Source organism: Hippocampus guttulatus, chromosome 13 (assembly GCF_054856545.1).
Source record: "Hippocampus guttulatus isolate MCC_2025c chromosome 13, RoL_Hgut_1.0, whole genome shotgun sequence".
Classification (NCBI taxonomy): domain Eukaryota; kingdom Metazoa; phylum Chordata; class Actinopteri; order Syngnathiformes; family Syngnathidae; genus Hippocampus; species Hippocampus guttulatus.
Window position 1 is genome coordinate 3,089,555 of NC_141273.1, and position 17,184 is coordinate 3,106,738.

The 17,184-nt window shown below is 45.3% G+C and overlaps 1 long non-coding RNA gene across 1 annotated transcript; it reads right to left on the bottom strand.

Moving 5' to 3' along the window:
* Nucleotides 1–5,866: 5,866 nt before the first annotated feature.
* Nucleotides 5,867–11,693, bottom strand: LOC147195962 (uncharacterized). The gene is made up of 2 exons (XR_015102701.1): nucleotides 10,225–11,693; nucleotides 5,867–6,069 (listed from the first exon to the last, which is right to left on the bottom strand). It is a non-coding gene; the product is annotated as an uncharacterized LOC147195962 (long non-coding RNA).
* Between the last annotated feature and the right edge of the window lie 5,491 nt (nucleotides 11,694–17,184).

Here is a 17,184-nt window from a genome sequence, read left to right on the forward strand (position 1 = left end):
TAGTTTGTACGAAAATAAAACACGCCGACTGGGAGGAAAACAACATTGAATAATTAATCATTACTAAGCGGTGTGGCCATTTGTGTGCATTATTCAGTGATTCTTAATGTTTTGTAATGGTAATTGAACACAAAAGTGTGGAATTAAAAGAGTTACCCCTTTTTTTTGCCCCCCGCCCCTCCCTCGTAATCTTAGATTGAGTGTTCAGTTGTGGTTATAAGAGCCAAATGGATGGCTGTAGCACTGCTTGAGAAACATGTCCATAAAAAAAGCTCATCAGTGGGTACTTTAGAAAATATACGGTAAGTGAATTTTCATTTAGATTTCAAGGGACTGAAGGGGTCCTGCGCTGTCATTTGATTCACCTACTGATGACACAAATGTGGATCGGTATATTGCTGAAAGACACTTCGGCAGGGATAAAAGCTCCAAAATTCATTTTGGAGTCATAAAACTTGTTGCTCATTTATTGGCCTGCATTTGACTGACATGTTCTCCAGAGTGTGTCCCGCCTCAGACACATTGTTAGAGCTCCCCCTTACCCCAAATGGTTGGAATGTTAAAATACATCAGTAAAGCTTCAGAGGAAATCTTCCAGACAGAATGGTTGATTGAAGCTGATATTCCATTTTAAATCGATCACAATTCAGACAGAGTTTGTCTTTTTTGTTTTGTTTTACTATATAAAAAAAAGATCAACTCTTCTGGCAAGACTATCAATGTAGTTTTAGAGTGCATCGGAACATCCATCCATCCATATGTTAAAATTGCAACAATATTTTTTTTATCACTTCAAGCAGCCAGAGTGCGCCCATTTCTCTCTCAGAGATGTAAATGCCTGCGTTCATCACAAACCGAATCGATTACTGCATAGGTGTCAAAGTCAGGTCCTGGAGGGCCGCTGTCCTGCATGTTTTTCAAGTCTCCCTGTTGCAACACACCTGATTCAAATGATCAGATCATCAGCAAGCTCTGCGGAAGCCTGACATTGAACCTGTTCATTTGTATCAGGTGTGTTGCAACAGGGAGACTTGGAAAACATGCAGGACAGCGGCCCTCCAGGACCTGACTTTGACACCTATGGATTACTGCAATGCCTTGCTTTCTGGTCCCCTTAAAAAGATCATTTCATGTCTACAATTAATACAGAATTCGGCAGCTTGTGTCCTGACTGAGATTGGAAGGCGAGAGGATATTACACCAATTTTCAAATCTCTGCATTGGCTCCCTGTGTGCGTCAGGGTTGATTTTAAGGTATTATTATTGGTTTTTAAATGTCTTAATGATCTAGGGCAGGGATGGGCAACTTAAATATTGGAGGGGGCCACATACTTCCGAACAAGCTGTATGACAAAATTAAAATTTTACATATGGACAAAATGTGTGCATATGTGCAAAATATGTATTCTTAATGCATTTCATTTTTCATAATTCCTTTCTCAATGCATTTATAAAAGATCTGCTATCCTAACCCAAATTACCTTTCAAGGATGGCACAAAATTGCAAAACAGCAAATTAACATAAAGGGAACCACGTCTGTCTCGCATATAGAAATCCAGGGTTTGAATCCAGGCTCTGGTCTTCCTGTATAGAGTTTGCATGTTCTCCCCGTGCCTGCGTGGGTTTTCTCCAGGTACTCCGGTTCCCTCCCACATTCCAAAAACATGCTCGGCGGGCTGATTGAACATTCTAAATTGTCCCTGAGTGTGAGCGCCAATGGTCGTTCGTCTCAGTGTGCCCTGCGATTGGCTGGTAACCAGTTCAGGGTGACTCCCGCCTACTGCCTCAGACAGCTGGGATAGGCTCCAGCACGCCCTACGACCCTTGTGAGGATAAGCGGTTCGAATCATGGATGGATGGATAATTGTCTTGAATGTGATTTCAGAACAATTTGCTTTGGTTTTAAACAACAAGTGGGAAAAATAAGATGGATTCTTTGGAATAGATAATTATGACAACATAAGATGTCAATTCATTTTTACACAAACAGGAGACAAGAGGCCACACTGCACCCATTACTATGCAAGATGTGTTATTTCATATGCGTCATTTCCGGTACATCATTTTTGTTGGAATTAAAAAAAAAAAGTTACATTATAATAATCCATCCATCCATCCATCTTCTACCGCTTATCCGGGGCCGGGTCGCGGGGGCAACAGCTTTAGCAGGGAAGCCCAGACTTCCCTCTCCCTAGCTACTTCTTCCAGCTCTCCCCGGGGGATCCCGAGGCGTTCCCAGGCCAGCTGGGTGACATAGTCACTCCAGCGTGTCCTGGGTCTTCCTCGGGGTCTCCTCCCAGTGGGACATGCCCGGAACACCTCACCAGGGAGGCGTTCAGGAGGCATCCGAATCAGATGCCCAAGCCACCTCATCTGGCTCCTCTCGATGTGGAGGAGAAGCGGCTCGACTCTGAGCCCCTCCCGGATGACCGAGCTTCTCACCTTATCTCTAAGGGAGAGCCCGGACACCCTGCGGAGAAAACTCATTTCGGCCGCTTGTATCCGGGATCTCGTTCTTTCGGTCACGACCCATAGCTCGTGACCATAGATGAGGGTTGGAACGTAGATCGACCGGTAAATTGAGAGCTTCGCCCTTCGGCTCAGCTCCTTCTTCACCACGACAGACCGATACAACGTCCGCATCACAGCAGACGCTGCACCGATCCGCCTGTCGATCTCTCGCTCCCTCCTGCCCTCACTCGTGAACAAGACCCCAAGATACTTAAACTCCTCCACTTGGGGCAAGATCTCTCCCCCGACCCGGAGGGGGCACTCCACCCTTTTCCGACTGAGGACCATGGTTTCAGATTTGGAGGTGCTGATTTTCATCCCAACCGCTTCACACTCGGCTGCGAAACGCTCCAGTGAGAGTTGGAGAGCCCCGTTTGAAGGAGCCAACAGCACCACATCATCTGCAAAAAGCAGGGATGCAATACTGAGGCCACCAAAACGGACGCCCTCAACGCTTCGGCTGCGCCTAGAAATTCTGTCCATAAAGATTATGAACAGAATCGGCGACAAAGGGCAGCCTTGGCGGAGTCCTACCCTCACTGGAAACGATTCCGACTTACTGCCGGCAATGCGAACCAAACTCTGACATCGGTGGTATAGTGACCGAATAGCCCGTATCAGGGGGTTCGGTACCCCATACCCACGAAGCACCCCCCACAGAACTCCCCGAGGGACACGGTCAAACGCCTTCTCCAAGTCCACAAAACACATGTAGACTGGTTGGGCGAATTCCCACATACCCTCGAGGACCCTGCTAAGGGTGTAGAGCTGGTCCACTGTTCCACGGCCGGGACGAAAACCACACTGCTCCTCCTCAATCTGAGGCTCGACTTCCTGACGGACCCTCCTCTCCAGCACCCCTGAATAGACCTTACCAGGGAGGCTGAGGAGTGTGATCCCTCTGTAGTTGGAACACACCCTCCGGTCCCCCTTTTTAAAAAGAGGGACTACCACCCCGGTCTGCCAATCCAGAGGCACTCTCCCCGTTGACCACGCGATGTTGCAGAGGCGTGTCAACCAGGACAGCCCCACAACATCCAGAGCCCTGAGGAACTCCGGGCGGATCTCATCCACCCCTGGGGCCCTGCCACCGAGGAGCTTTTTAACCACATCGGTGACTTCAACCACAGAGATAGGAGAGCCCACCTCAGGGTCCTCAGACTCTGCTTCCTCCAAGGAAGACGTGTTGGTGGAGTTGAGGAGGTCTTCGAAGTACTCTGCCCACCGGTTCACAACGTCCCGAGTCGAAGTCAGCAGTGCCCCATCCCCACTGTACACAGTGTTAGTGGTGCACTGCTTCCCCCTCCTGAGACGTCGGATGGTGGACCAGAATTTCCTCGAAGCCGTCCGGAAGTCGGCTTCCATGGTCTCACCGAACTCTTCCCACGCTCGGGTTTTTGCCTCGGCGACCACCGAAGCTGCGTTCCGCTTGGCCAGTCGATACCCGTCAGCTGCCTCTGGGGTCCCACAGGCCATAAAGGCTCGATAGGACTCCTTCTTCAGCTTGACGGCATCCCTTACTGCTGGTGTCCACCAGCGAGTACGAGGGTTGCCGCCACGACAGGCACCAACCACTTTACGGCCACAACTCAGATTGGCCGCCTCAACAATAGAGGCACGGAACATGGTCCACTCGGACTCAATGTCCCCCGTCTCCCCCGGAACATGGGAAAAGCTCTGTCGGAGGTGGGAGTTGAAACTCCTTCTGACAGGGGATTCCGCCAAACGCTCCCAACAAACCCTCACAATACGTTTGGGTCTGCCAGGACGGACCGGCATCTTTCCCCACCATCGGAGCCTACTCACCACCAGGTGGTGATCAGTTGACAGCTCCGCCCCTCTCTTCACCCGAGTGTCCAAAACATGCGGCCGCAAATCCGATGATACAACCACAAGGTCGATCATCGAACTACGGCCCAGGGTGTCCTGGTGCCAAGTGCACATATGGACACCCTTATGTTTGAACAAGGTGTTCGTTATGGACAGTCCGTGACGAGCACAGAAGTCCAATAACAAAACACCACTCGAGTTCTGATCGGGGGGGCCGTTCCTCCCAATCACGCCCCTCCAGGTCTCACTGTCATTGCCCACGTGAGCATTGAAGTCCCCCAGCAGAACAAGGGAGTCCCCAGCAGGAGTACTCTCCAGCACACCCTCCAAGGACTCCAAAAAGGGTGGGTATGCTGAGCTGCCGTTTGGTGCATATGCACAAACAACAGTCAGGACCCGTCCCCCCACCCGAAGGCGGAGGGAAGCAACCCTCTCGTCTACCGGTGTGAACCCCAATGTACAGGCACTGAGCCGGGGTGCAATGAGTATGCCCACACCTGCTCTGCGCCTCTCACCATGAGCAACTCCAGAGTGGAAGAGAGTCCAACCCCTCTCGAGAGAACTAGTACCAGAACCCAGGCTGTGTGTGGAGGCAAGTCCGACTATATCCAGTCGGAACTTCTCTACCTCACACACCAGCTCGGGCTCCTTCCCTGCCAGAGAGGTGACATTCCATGTCCCAAGAGCTAGCTTCTGCAGCCGAGGATCGGACCGCCAGGGTCCCCGCCTTTGGCTGCCGCCCAGCTCGCATTGCACCCGACCCCTTTGACCCCTCCCACGGGTGGTGAGACCATGAGAAGGAGGACCCACGTTGCCTCTTCGGGCTGAGCCCGGCCGGGCCCCATGGGTGTAGGCCCGGCCACCAGGCGCTCGCCAACGAGCCCCACCTCCAGGCCTGGCTCCAGAGGGGGGCCCCGGTGACCCGCGTCCGGGCAAGGGAAACTGAGTGCCATCGATTTTGTCTGTCATAAGGGGTTTTGTGAGCCGTGCTTTGTCTGGTCCCTCACCTAGGACCTGTTTGCCATGGGTGACCCTGCCAGGGGCATAAAGCCCCAGACAACTTAGCTCCTAGGATCATTGGGACACACAAACCCCTCCACCACGGTAAGGTGACGGCTCCCGGAGAGGACATTATAATAATAATAATAATAATAATAATAATACATTTTATTTATAAGCGCCTTTCAAGACACGCAAGGACACTTTACAATCAGGAACAAAAACAATAAAACACATTAAGTTAGTTACAGCTTTAAAGGGGAATGCACAAGTGCTTGATTTTTACGCAAGTGGTGTTATGTTATTATTCACTGGATAAGCGAAGTGATTCTATACTGATTCAGGGCAATTATGAAGTGTTCAGTGAGTTAAAGCAAGGGTGACATTGTTTCACCACAGTTTAGTGGGAAAAAAATCCTTTTTTTTTTTTTTGTCACTGCCTGATAAATCACTTGTTTTCAGTTGCAGCCATTACAAAACATTACTGTGTTAAGTTATGACAAACTGTGCACTGCACACCACATATATCTTCAATTCTATGCATTTTTATGAGCTTAGCGCTTCCAACTGTACATCCATCACACTTCAAACATTTCGGCAGATAGCACAACATCATTTTAAAGCTGCTTTTCACAGTTAATGCATCAAGTAGCATCCAGGCCATATTGTGCTCCAGGTGACTTGAAACAGGCTCCCCCACCATTTTGGAATCCTCAAATCAATTCAGTCTGAGAGGCAGAGAAAGAGAAAGTTGAGGTGCAATGGAAAGAAAATTCAAGAGTCCAGTTTCATAGCATTAACATTCATTTGAGTCTTTAGCTCTTCACTCGAACAGCTGGCCTGATTTTGCAAAGGTCTCTTGCCAAAAGAAATGCTGGTGTCTGGTTGAATGGAAAGGTTTCACTCCAGTATCCTCGCCAATAGTTCAGGATTAGTTTCAGAAATTGAGGCTTAGCCTCTCTTCACTTATCATCAAATTCCCTTCATTTCCATGAAATCTGCATTTCAACCAGATGAATCAGCTTTATCTAAGACAGTACCAACAGCCACAGCTATATTTTGTTCATTAACTAGCATTGGCCCTGCTCACAAGTTTATCGACCTCCATTCCTCGATGCTTGTTGATTTCCAAGGTCTAATTTCAAAGCACTTTTGAAAATTGAATGACTCTGTTCCAAGGTTAGACTATTCATCATAAAACCTATTTATTAACTGTCCTAGCATTTTTTTTTTTAAAGAACATTTCAAAATTCACTCAGGATCACACAATCGTGCGAAGAGACCTTTGAAGAGCTAACGGGAATATTTGCACATTGATATTATTGGTGTCCTGTGGGGGTGTCACAAAAATACAAAAAGTCCAAGAAAAAGCAGAAAATGTACACAATTTATCTTTAGCTTCCTAGTGGGTTGAAAGCCAAACACGATTGGGTGGCATCTCACATGACATCACACGATCATGTTTTCAACTTGCAAGTGACTTATGAGGTTTATTTTTAAATCAAATGTTGGTTGAACTCCAAAGTGCGCCACATCTCATTTGTTTGACATTGGAAGTTCCACAGTCGTGCGCTTTAGGACTTAAATCGTTGTTTACCTTGACGGGATCTGAACATTTATTTTGTCTTACATAAATAAGAACTATTCAATTCATTTCATTGTTTTGTTTACTACTTGGGCTGTTCAGACTCAGAGGAACTTCGAAGGCCTTTGTGGCTGACTTATGAGTGAGAGATGTTGTACACGCCGGAATGCTCACCAGTCATGCAGGGACTAATTACTTCCCAATGTAAAACATTGTTTTGACAGTTAGTAATTAAATTAAGGATGCATGTGTACATATTGTACTGTCTACTATAAGCCAGCGATGTCTATCAAGCCAACTGAGGCAATATATTAAAATTTACACCTCACCAGCTTTGTGGAGGCAGGATAAGTGCCAGAAGTGTCGGTGCAGCCAAGTGCATGTAATGAAAGTCTTCATGTGGCAACAGTTGGAAAATATGTGGTGCTGTCCCCATATTTCGAAGATTCCATTTTTCGAAGTTTACCTGCTGCCTTGGCAATCTATTTTTGGTTCATCGTCAATGAGAAAAACACATTTATTTATTAAACAGTGTCAAATACTGTATATTAAACAATGGTTGTTAATCATTATTATGGCAATATCTATCACAACCATTGGTTTGGATATCTGATTGTGGTTTCTTAACAACGTTCTGGTGGGAATCTATGCCATGCAATTGGCTGGAAACCAAATTAATACAGGTAAGTGTCCAGAGAGAAAATTGTACAAAATAATGCTTGAAATAACCATTGCAAATTTTCAATCTGATCGAATGGCCACCACATGTGGGGTCCCGCAAGAGTCAGTCCTTGGACTGTGTTTGTTCACCCTGTATGCTACTCTTGGGTCAATTTTTTTGTTGGCTATCAGGCATATCTATCAATGTTGCCAAAAGACAACAGTTCAATGAAGGTGCTGTGTCGCTGTCTAAAACAAATTAATTACTGGATTAATGAACGTTTCTTCCAACTAAACCAAAACAAAACCGAGGTAGTCGGCAATAAAGAAAAGAGAAGTGGTGTTGCTTGGAATCACTGTCTTTAAAAACTAAAGACCAAGTTCGAAACCTTGGTGTGTTGACAGATTCGGATCTGACATTCAGCAGAGAAACATAGCTGCCCATCAATTCAAGCCATTGGTCCATCAGCGTCCAACACTTGAATACGGATAAGGTGCTCTGTTTGACAGGATCTCCCACATCAATCATGTCTGACACTTTGGATAATAAGGCTCTGGTCAGACTGCAGCTCAATTCCAATTTTTTTTTTTTAATTTGCCCCATATCCATCCATCCATCCATCCATCCATCCATTCTCTGATCCGCTTAATCCTCACAAGGGTCGCGAGGTGTCCTGGAGCCTATCCCAGCTGTCTTCTGGCAATAGGCGGGGGACACCCTGAACCGGTTGCCAGCCAATCGCAGGGCACACAGAGACGAACAACCATCCGCGCTCACACTCACACCTTGGGACAATTTGGAGTGTTCAATCAGCCTGCCATGGATGTTGTTGGAATGTGGGAGGAAACCGGAGAACCTGGAGAAAACCCACGCAGGCCCGGGGAGAACATGCCAACTCCACACAGGAAGGCCGGAGCCGGGACCTCTGCAGTGTGTGGTCGACATGCTAATCACTGGACCACAGGGCCGCCTATTTGCCCCATATGCTCCACGTATCTTTTTTTTTTTTCATGTAGTATGAACAGTCCCATTCCAATTTTTTTCAAGTCTGACCTGGTAACCTTTAGGATATGTATGCGATGCATCTGCAGTATGAACACTTATCGGTACACATCCGACTTATACGTCATCAAAGGCCCAATATGCAATCCGCTGGGGCGCAGAAAGTGCTTGGGACGGAGATCAATGTCCATGAATCTGAAATTTTTACTTTGAGTAACAGTGTTGTCTTTGTATTTGACTTGCATTTGAAGCATGCATCATACACTTGATATATGTACGGTATATGGTGATTATAGTAATGGACCTGACAATGTCATGCACAGACCCCAGCAAGTCTACTGAGGTACTGTGCTCCGACTGCCCTGATTTTAATACAAATGAGGGATGCTACTACGATTAGCCGGCAGACAATGGCGCTAACGCCCCACTATGCACAAACTGCATTTTCTGCTGGGGAACGAAAAGAGGGTCCATGGTACTTGAGCTGGAGCTGGAGCTGCATGTTGTAACTGTTGGAGATTCTTTAATGAATACTGGAGCAGCCTTGTAAGAGAGCATCATACCAATCAGGACTAGAGCTGACAAATGTATGTATTACTTTGTAATTTTTCAGCAGAACTAATGGCAAGTAACTTGAAAAGTGAAAGAATACTGTACTTGATGTATGCACACACACACACACACACACATTGTCTGAATACAAATATACGTGATTTTTTTTTTCCAGCTGTCTGCAACCCACCCAAAAGTGGTCCATGACCCATTTTTGTGTCCCGACCCACCAGTTGAGAATTATGACAATATAACCAATGAACCGTAAGTTCTCAATTTTTATATAATCAAGTTTATTTATTTATTTAAAGAACAGATCGTGCAGCAAAATGTATTTTCTTATCGAGAAACATTTTCAGTGAGGGAATTTGAAGCAGAAATATGAGTTTCGCTTTGAACTCATTCATTTCTGAAAAGGTTGTATGGTCCTTTTGCAAAGCTAAATTGATTAACAAATAAATCCAAATAAGATGAACAATTCAAGTGTTATGTCATTTTGAGAATATTTACACTGTGTCTATCTCCAAAGTTAAAATCAAAACTTAGGACTGTATTGTGAAAATAGCACCGCTGGTCTCTTCACCCAAGACTTGCGGCTGCAAACCCGATGACCCAATCACAAAGTCGATCACCAAACTGCGGCATAGGGTGACCTGATGCCAAGTGCACATATGGACACCGTTAAGTTTGAACTTGGTGTTCATTCTGAACAATCCGTAATGAGCACAGAAGTCCAGTAACAGAACCCCGCTCCGGTTCTGATCAGGGTGGCCGCTCCTCCCAAATATGCCCCTCACTGTCACTGCTGATGTGAGCATTGGAGTCCCCAGAAGGAGCACTCTCTAGCACTCCTTCCATGGATTCCAAAAAGGATGGCTACTCTGAACTGCTTTTTAGTGCAAAAAATAGTCAGGACCTACTCCCAAACCCAAAGGCAGAGGAAGGCTACCTTCTCATCCACTAGAGCTGGGGTGTCCAAGGTTTTTTTGGTGAGGGCCAAAGTCTGAAAAATAAGCATAGGCTCGGGCCACACACTAGAGGTGGCATTTTGACACATGATTACTGTGTGTAATTCTTACTCACCTGTAATGTGAAGAACATTGCTCTCAGTTGGAGCAGTGATGCTGTCCTTTGGATTGAAGGACGGCTGGGATGTCAGGGGAAAGTTTAGTGGTTGAGACACAAAGGACTTCACAGAGATGGCTATCAGTCATTCTGGATCTCAGTCTGCTTTTGTTCTGATTTAACAGAAAAAATGTTTGTTCACATATGTATGTGTATGATATGTATATGTATGAGCTGAACAGGCTCATCATTGTTTTTGCGTCTCATCAGAGGAAACTTGGCATTCTCCAAACTCTGATAGAGGTCAAGGAGGGAGAGAAGCTGATGTTGACGCTTTAGAGAATCATCCCATTGCATTTCAATCAGTTCTAATTGCAGACTCTCTTCCACTTCTTCTGCATCCACCTGGAAGGGGGTCGAGAACAGCTTGATTTGTTTTTCAATGACAGAAAAATCTTGAAAACGCTGGTTGAATTCTGTCACGAGAGATGGAATCACAGACACATATTTCTCATTTTGAGCAGAAAGGTCTGCCTTTGGAAAAGCAGACTTGATTTCAGACAGCACAGGGAAATCTGCAGCATTAAAGCTTTGTAGTTGTGTCTGAAACAGGCGGAGCTTTACACAGAAGGCTTTCATGTGCGCATACAGGTGTGACACCAGCTGTTCTTTGCCTTGTAGGTTCTTGTTCAGTGTATTCAGATGATGAGTGAGATCAACTAAAAATGCCAGGTCTGCCAGCCATAGAGGGTCACTAAGTTCATGAAGAGGTCGGCCCTTCTCTTTCAAAAACTTTCTGATCTCAGCGGAAAACCCCCCCGCTGCAGCACAGAGCCGCGGCTGAGCCACACAGAGTGGTTTGAGTACATCCCCGTATTCAGCATCCACATCAGATAAGAAAGCTTGAAATTCCCTGTTGTCCAGTCCTCTAGCTCGAATTATGTTGACAGTTTTTACAACAGTGTTCATCACATCGCCCAGCTAGACAGTCTTAGCACACAGTGCTTCTTGGTGGATTATACAGTGCAGCCTAACAGCCTCACCTCCGCTCTGTTTTACCTTGGCGCACACCATGGATGCCATTCCTTTGCGCTCACCCGTCATGGCTGGAGCTCCGTCCGTTGTTACTCCACAGAGCTTGTCCCATTTAAGCCCCATCTTTTTAACTGCCTCTGACACAGCTTCAAAAATATTTCCACTCGTCGTTGTGCCTTTTAGGCTCATCATATCAAGGAGCTCCTCCGTACAGCAAAAATTGTCATCGCCTCCCCTGCAAAAAAATTAACAGCTGTGCAGTGTCTGTGGCGTCCGTGCTCTCATGGCTTGCTATCGAGTAAAAATCTAAAGCACAACCTTTGTCTCTCAGCTAAAATTTCAGGTTGGCTGACAAGTCCTCGATTCTCCGCACCACTGTATTTCTAGATAAGCTCACGTTGTTGAAATCCTACACTTTTTCCGGGCACATTACTTCTGTGACTTTGATGAGGCACTGCTTTATGAAATCACCGTCTGAGAACGGTTTGGCATGCTGGGCAACAAGTTGAGCGACTTCATAGCTTGCTGCTATGGCATTTTCCTGTATTTTGTTAGCACGAAAAAAAAACCTGTTGCTGATCTTGCAGGCCAGATGCCAATTTCTGTGCTCGTTCGGCACCTGTGTACGATGCGTAGCTCTGATGCTTGGTCTCATAGTGCCGAAGGACATTATACTCCTTCATCACGGCAACATCTTCATTGCAAATCAAACAGACACGCTTTCTGTTGATTTCTTTGAAGAAATATAAATTTTCCCACCGTGTTTGAAATCTTCTGCACTCACTTGCTATCTTTCATTTCTTCGGTGCTGCCATTTCTGGTGACTCGTGGTAAATGTTTTTCTTAGCTTAATTTTGTCTAGTGGAGAAGCACCTTTTCTGTTAATGGCTCCATCTAGTGTTGAAACTGAGAAGTTCAACAGAGTTGAGCTCAAGCACCATGTGCGGGCCATATTCAACTATATGTTCAGAATTTGCTCTGGGCCAATAAAAACAAACCTGCGGGTCACAGTTGGCCCCCGGGCCGTAGCTTGGACACCCTAGTGACTAGTGACTAGAGTGAACCTCAATGTACAGGCACTAAGTCAGGGGGGCAATAAAAATGCCCAAACCTGCTCTACTATGTCTCTCACCACTCTTGAGTGGAAAAGAGTCAAACCTCTCTCGTGAGGATTGATACACAGCCTTCACGCACACAGTCTTGCCCTCACACACAGCTTGTGAAGGTGAGGCCGACTACATCTCGTCGGAACTTGCATCTATTTGGAGACGTAACATTCTACACCCTGAGAGCCAGCTTCTGGCTATCGGGGGAAAAATACACAAGCATGCCGTGGATTGATTAAGAACACCTCATGACTTGAAAAAAATGTAGCATCTATAATTTTTCTCAAGACAGAAGCCTCTTTGTCACGCAATTATTCCTTTTTAAAGCCGGTCAGTCTAATTTATTGATTAGTGAAGTAAGTGCTACTAAAATTGACACACTGATGGTTATATTAGGTAAAAAAATAAAATAAAATAAAAAGTGGAATCACATTAACCTCCTTTATCTTTAGGTTCAAGAGTCAAGTTGATCTCCTGGGGGCATTACAGTATACATAATTGATTATCGAGTGGGGGAAGGCTATTAGCATTTAATTGGCCAAAGAGCAATCAGTGTTTTTGTGACTAGTCATGAATATACTGGCCAACGAGCTGGCTTTGGCTTAAGGGTCTACTTGAGCAACAATGCACAAATTTCACTCCTGTTTCACTGATTGACCGAAACACACATGGGATGACTACACAGGGGCTGGTGAGAGCAGGTCTTCTCCGATGAAGAAAAAAAAAAAGTCGGAACATTGCTCGTCAATTTGAAGACCTGTTGTTGCATTGGCTGCTAAATGCAATCTTGGTTGACAGTTGAACAGGTGGAAAAAACTCAATCCCCTCACCAGACATGTCAACATTCTTGCTTCCCGTTCTCCTTTTCCTGGCTGGCAAAGGAAGCTGGCTGACATGTATACCTCTTAGTCACCATATCGTGTGTGTGTGTTTGTGTGTGCGTGCATGTGTGCTGTGCGTCCGTAACTATGCTCTTCATGGCAAATTGGCTGTAGCTGATGCACCATCGTCCAAGAAGAACAAAAAAAAAATTGACGGTCCTAAAGAAGTGTTGATGAACGGTAATGATTTGTTCAATGACGCATTAAAATTATTATTTCTTTTGCAATAATTAAGCAATGAAGTGCAGTTAAAAGATCTGCAATCGGTAGCAGGCCCGTTGAACATTTTACGCAAACATGGACTAAATACTGGAAGATATTTTGAGGAGGAAAAAAAATAGAAAAATAAATAATGACAGAACACCACCAAGCTCCTGTGTGACAGTTCAGCTTGTGTATTGTTGTGTATACAGTACTGTATACTACCACCATTTGGTACTGGGTAATTTGAAACAGACAAAAAGGGAAAAAAAAACTATTGGGATCAAAATATATGATTAATTATGCCCTTGTTCAGACTATTCCAGTCACTCATCCAAATGATAATTATAATCTAAAGTGTCAGGTACACAAAAGCTGTTCAGAAAAGGCCACGTCATTGACCAATCTCAGAGGTTGCCGTAGCAACGATGTCAGAACGGAGGCGTCATCCAGCACGTGTGGTGTTTGATGTCATTTAATTGTGACAGTGTAAACGCACAAAATACTTTCATGAATAGACTTGTTTCTATACTGTGCATGCCCTTGAGCTTTGCTTGTACGGCTTGTTTATCTCCACACAAACCGATAAGGCAACGAGGTTCCTCCTCCGTGAGGGACGGCTTTTTCCAATTTCTTCAATGTGCTCCATTCTTTACCACTCTGCATTTCGATTGCCGCTCTCTGTTCTGGCGCATTAGTTCTTGCGTCGTGTAAAGTGACTTCACAGACACTCAAGATCGATTGGTGTGTTAGGAGCTGTTCAGATTGAGACCAACTCCGATATGAAACTATTTGTAACTGTTTAGACTACAAAAGGGTCATCAGGATGGGCTAAAAATTGGATTTTGTCTGGCAGTCTAAACAAGGCCAGTATAAAATTGTTCCATCTTTTGATGACATACAGTACAACACTGATCTAAAAATGTCCCGTAATATCCACAGAGAATTTTCTCACTGATCTCAACATCTGTTGGCCACTATTAGATATTTAATAACAAGACCTACATTTATTGGCTCATACCAGAATGCTTGACCTACCCCTCTTGTTACACTACACTCTTAAGTAAAACCCACATTTGACCTACTTGTTATGTGCAGGCTTAGGGAGTAACAGAATACATGTACCATCGTATTTGAATTCCTGTTTTTTTAATGTATTTGATTTGAGTTACAGAAAAAAAAAAGACAGATACCCCGTCCGCCCGGTTGTTTATTTGAGCCCTGGGCACAACAAGTGGATAATTTCGGGAGGTGGGGTAACTTTCTGTGGTGTGTCCTCCAAACAGTTTGAAAGCAGGCAGCGCGGAAGAAATCAAGAATTTGTAACTGATATTCACAGTTTAGGCTGTATTCAGTGAAGGACATATTTATCTGAAATAAATTTTACAAAGAAAAGTTGAACAGTCATGTACGTAAGGCTGGAATACCCAAAGAAAACCCACACAGGCACAAGGACAACATGCAAAGCACACAGGAATGCCAGAGCCCAGAATCAAACCCCGGACCTTGGTATTGTGAGGCAGATGTGCAGACGTGCTAACAAGTTGTGCCACCTACTTATCTAATTTATGACTTTTTACTACCAAAATCAGTTACAATTATCCGCCTCCAGGTTGAAGCAATGAGGAAAAGTTAGATTCCACACTCTTTTCAGCCATGATGATCCCGGTTCTCGTTTGTGGCCATCTTACATACAGGTTTTAAAAAGACTGCTCCGATGTCCTCCTAACCAACATTTGGAAGAATCACCACCTGTGCTTTGCAATATGTAATGCTATGACCACGGTCGGATTCGGTAAGCCCACATCTTGCGAATGCCTGGTCTGGTGACAGAACAGATAATTGGTCAGCTATAAACTTCAAGTCACCAGAGTTTTGTAGCAGCATAAAATGATTACAGCCCTCTAACCATGTCCAGAGTTACATTTTCTGTTCTTTCAGCAAAGGATTATCCTGATCTACTTTGGGAAAATGGGATTGCACTAACTGTAAATGGTGAGAAGCTGTGACGTGCCAGATGTCATTTTTCTATGGTGGCACAATGAATGCTGTACTGCTTGGAAAGTCTTGTGCGGATTCCAAATCCACGACTAACCACCCTGCCCAGTGCACAATGAAAAGAACTTGCCTCTTTGATCCGGGTAAGTGGGGTACATTTTGAGAAAATCTGATAAGATGCCATAGCGTCATGGGATCTCATTTTCTTTCGAGGGCATCAAAAAAATTGCATACGTTTAAAAATTGACAGCCTCACATTGGCATTGTAGCAAACTCCTCTGAGTCTTTTTTGACACTGTCTTCCCCACCTGCATTTTTAAGAAAAGGATATGCATAAGTGGAGAGAATCAGCCTCCAGAATACATTTACAGGGGGGTTCACTTCATTGGAAGGTTGTGAGGTGCACACATTTGCCTTTCTCAGCTGTCTTTTCCTGGAAAAGTTTCCAACTGCAAACAATACCCTGAGAAAGAGAAGGAATGGGATCATCAGGTTTGTAGCGCCCGCAAGTTATTTCAGGCACAATAAAATGAAATATATCCATCTGATGAATGGAGAAACCAAGGATTGCAAATTTCATGTATTTCGCTATTTTTCCATCATGACCAAATACGCATCATAGCATGCATGGATGTTATAAAAAGCTCAAGAAAAAGTTAACAGGCACAAACCTATTCTTCTAATGCTCCGTGAACTGGGGCCTCGGGAGGTACCCTGGGGTTTCAGAGGAGCTGATGTCTCTGCCATTGCACCACCATCGCTCACTGAGATTTCTTGATGTCGGTTGACATGCAGCATAGCAGTTCATGCTCTCCCCTGAAATGTTTTGCATAGCTTGAAAGACATAATGCTGCTAAAATCTGTTGAAATCTTCAACTGTGAGATCTTAGACGACCGCAGGAAACAAGATTTGTTCCGTTTAGAAAATCAAGACCGAGGGTGGTGTTTGTTTATGTTTGCTCTGTGGGTGCAAAATATAACTTGTATATCGTAGCCTTGGGAACCATCCACTGACAAGGTTTAATATGGTCTTGGCTTGAAGGAACATCGGACAAATGGCCATTTTCTCTGGAGGAATCAGGTCAGCTTCGTGCTTGTTATACTGACAAATAGCTTAGAAAATAGTGGATCGATCCATCCATCCATCCATTCATTTTCCGACCCGCATATCCTCACAAAGGTCGTGTGGTGGGGGGTGCTGGAGCCTATCCCAGCTGTCTTCAGGCAGTAGGCGGGGTACACCCGGAACTGGTTGCCAGCCAATTGCAGGGCACACAGACAACAACCATCCACGCTCACACTCACACCTAGGGACAATTTAGAGCAGGGGTGGCCAACCCGCGGCTCACGAGCCGCATGCGGCTCTTTGGCTGGTTCAATGCGGCTCCCGGGCTCTCACACGACAAGCGTCGAAAATGCTTTGCCAGCGGCGATGCCATTCAAACAAGGTGCCAACTTCACAGAACGTACTCCGTCAGCCAATCATCAATCCCGTGCTTGATTGACATAGAGAGCAACCAATCAGATGACTGCATCACCGCTCATGCGCAAACAACTGCGCTAAGTGCTAAGCTAGTCAGTGAATTACCTCTGATTTTAAGGCAGCAGTGCCCAATACGTCGATCAGAATCGACCGGGAGCCAGCAAACTGGTCCCAAGTCGACCGCAAGGGGTGGGAGGAGGAAATGCATGGGGAAAAAAAGATTTGGTGTGCGTGCGTATGTGCGCATGTGTGTGTGTGTGTGCGTGTGTGTGTA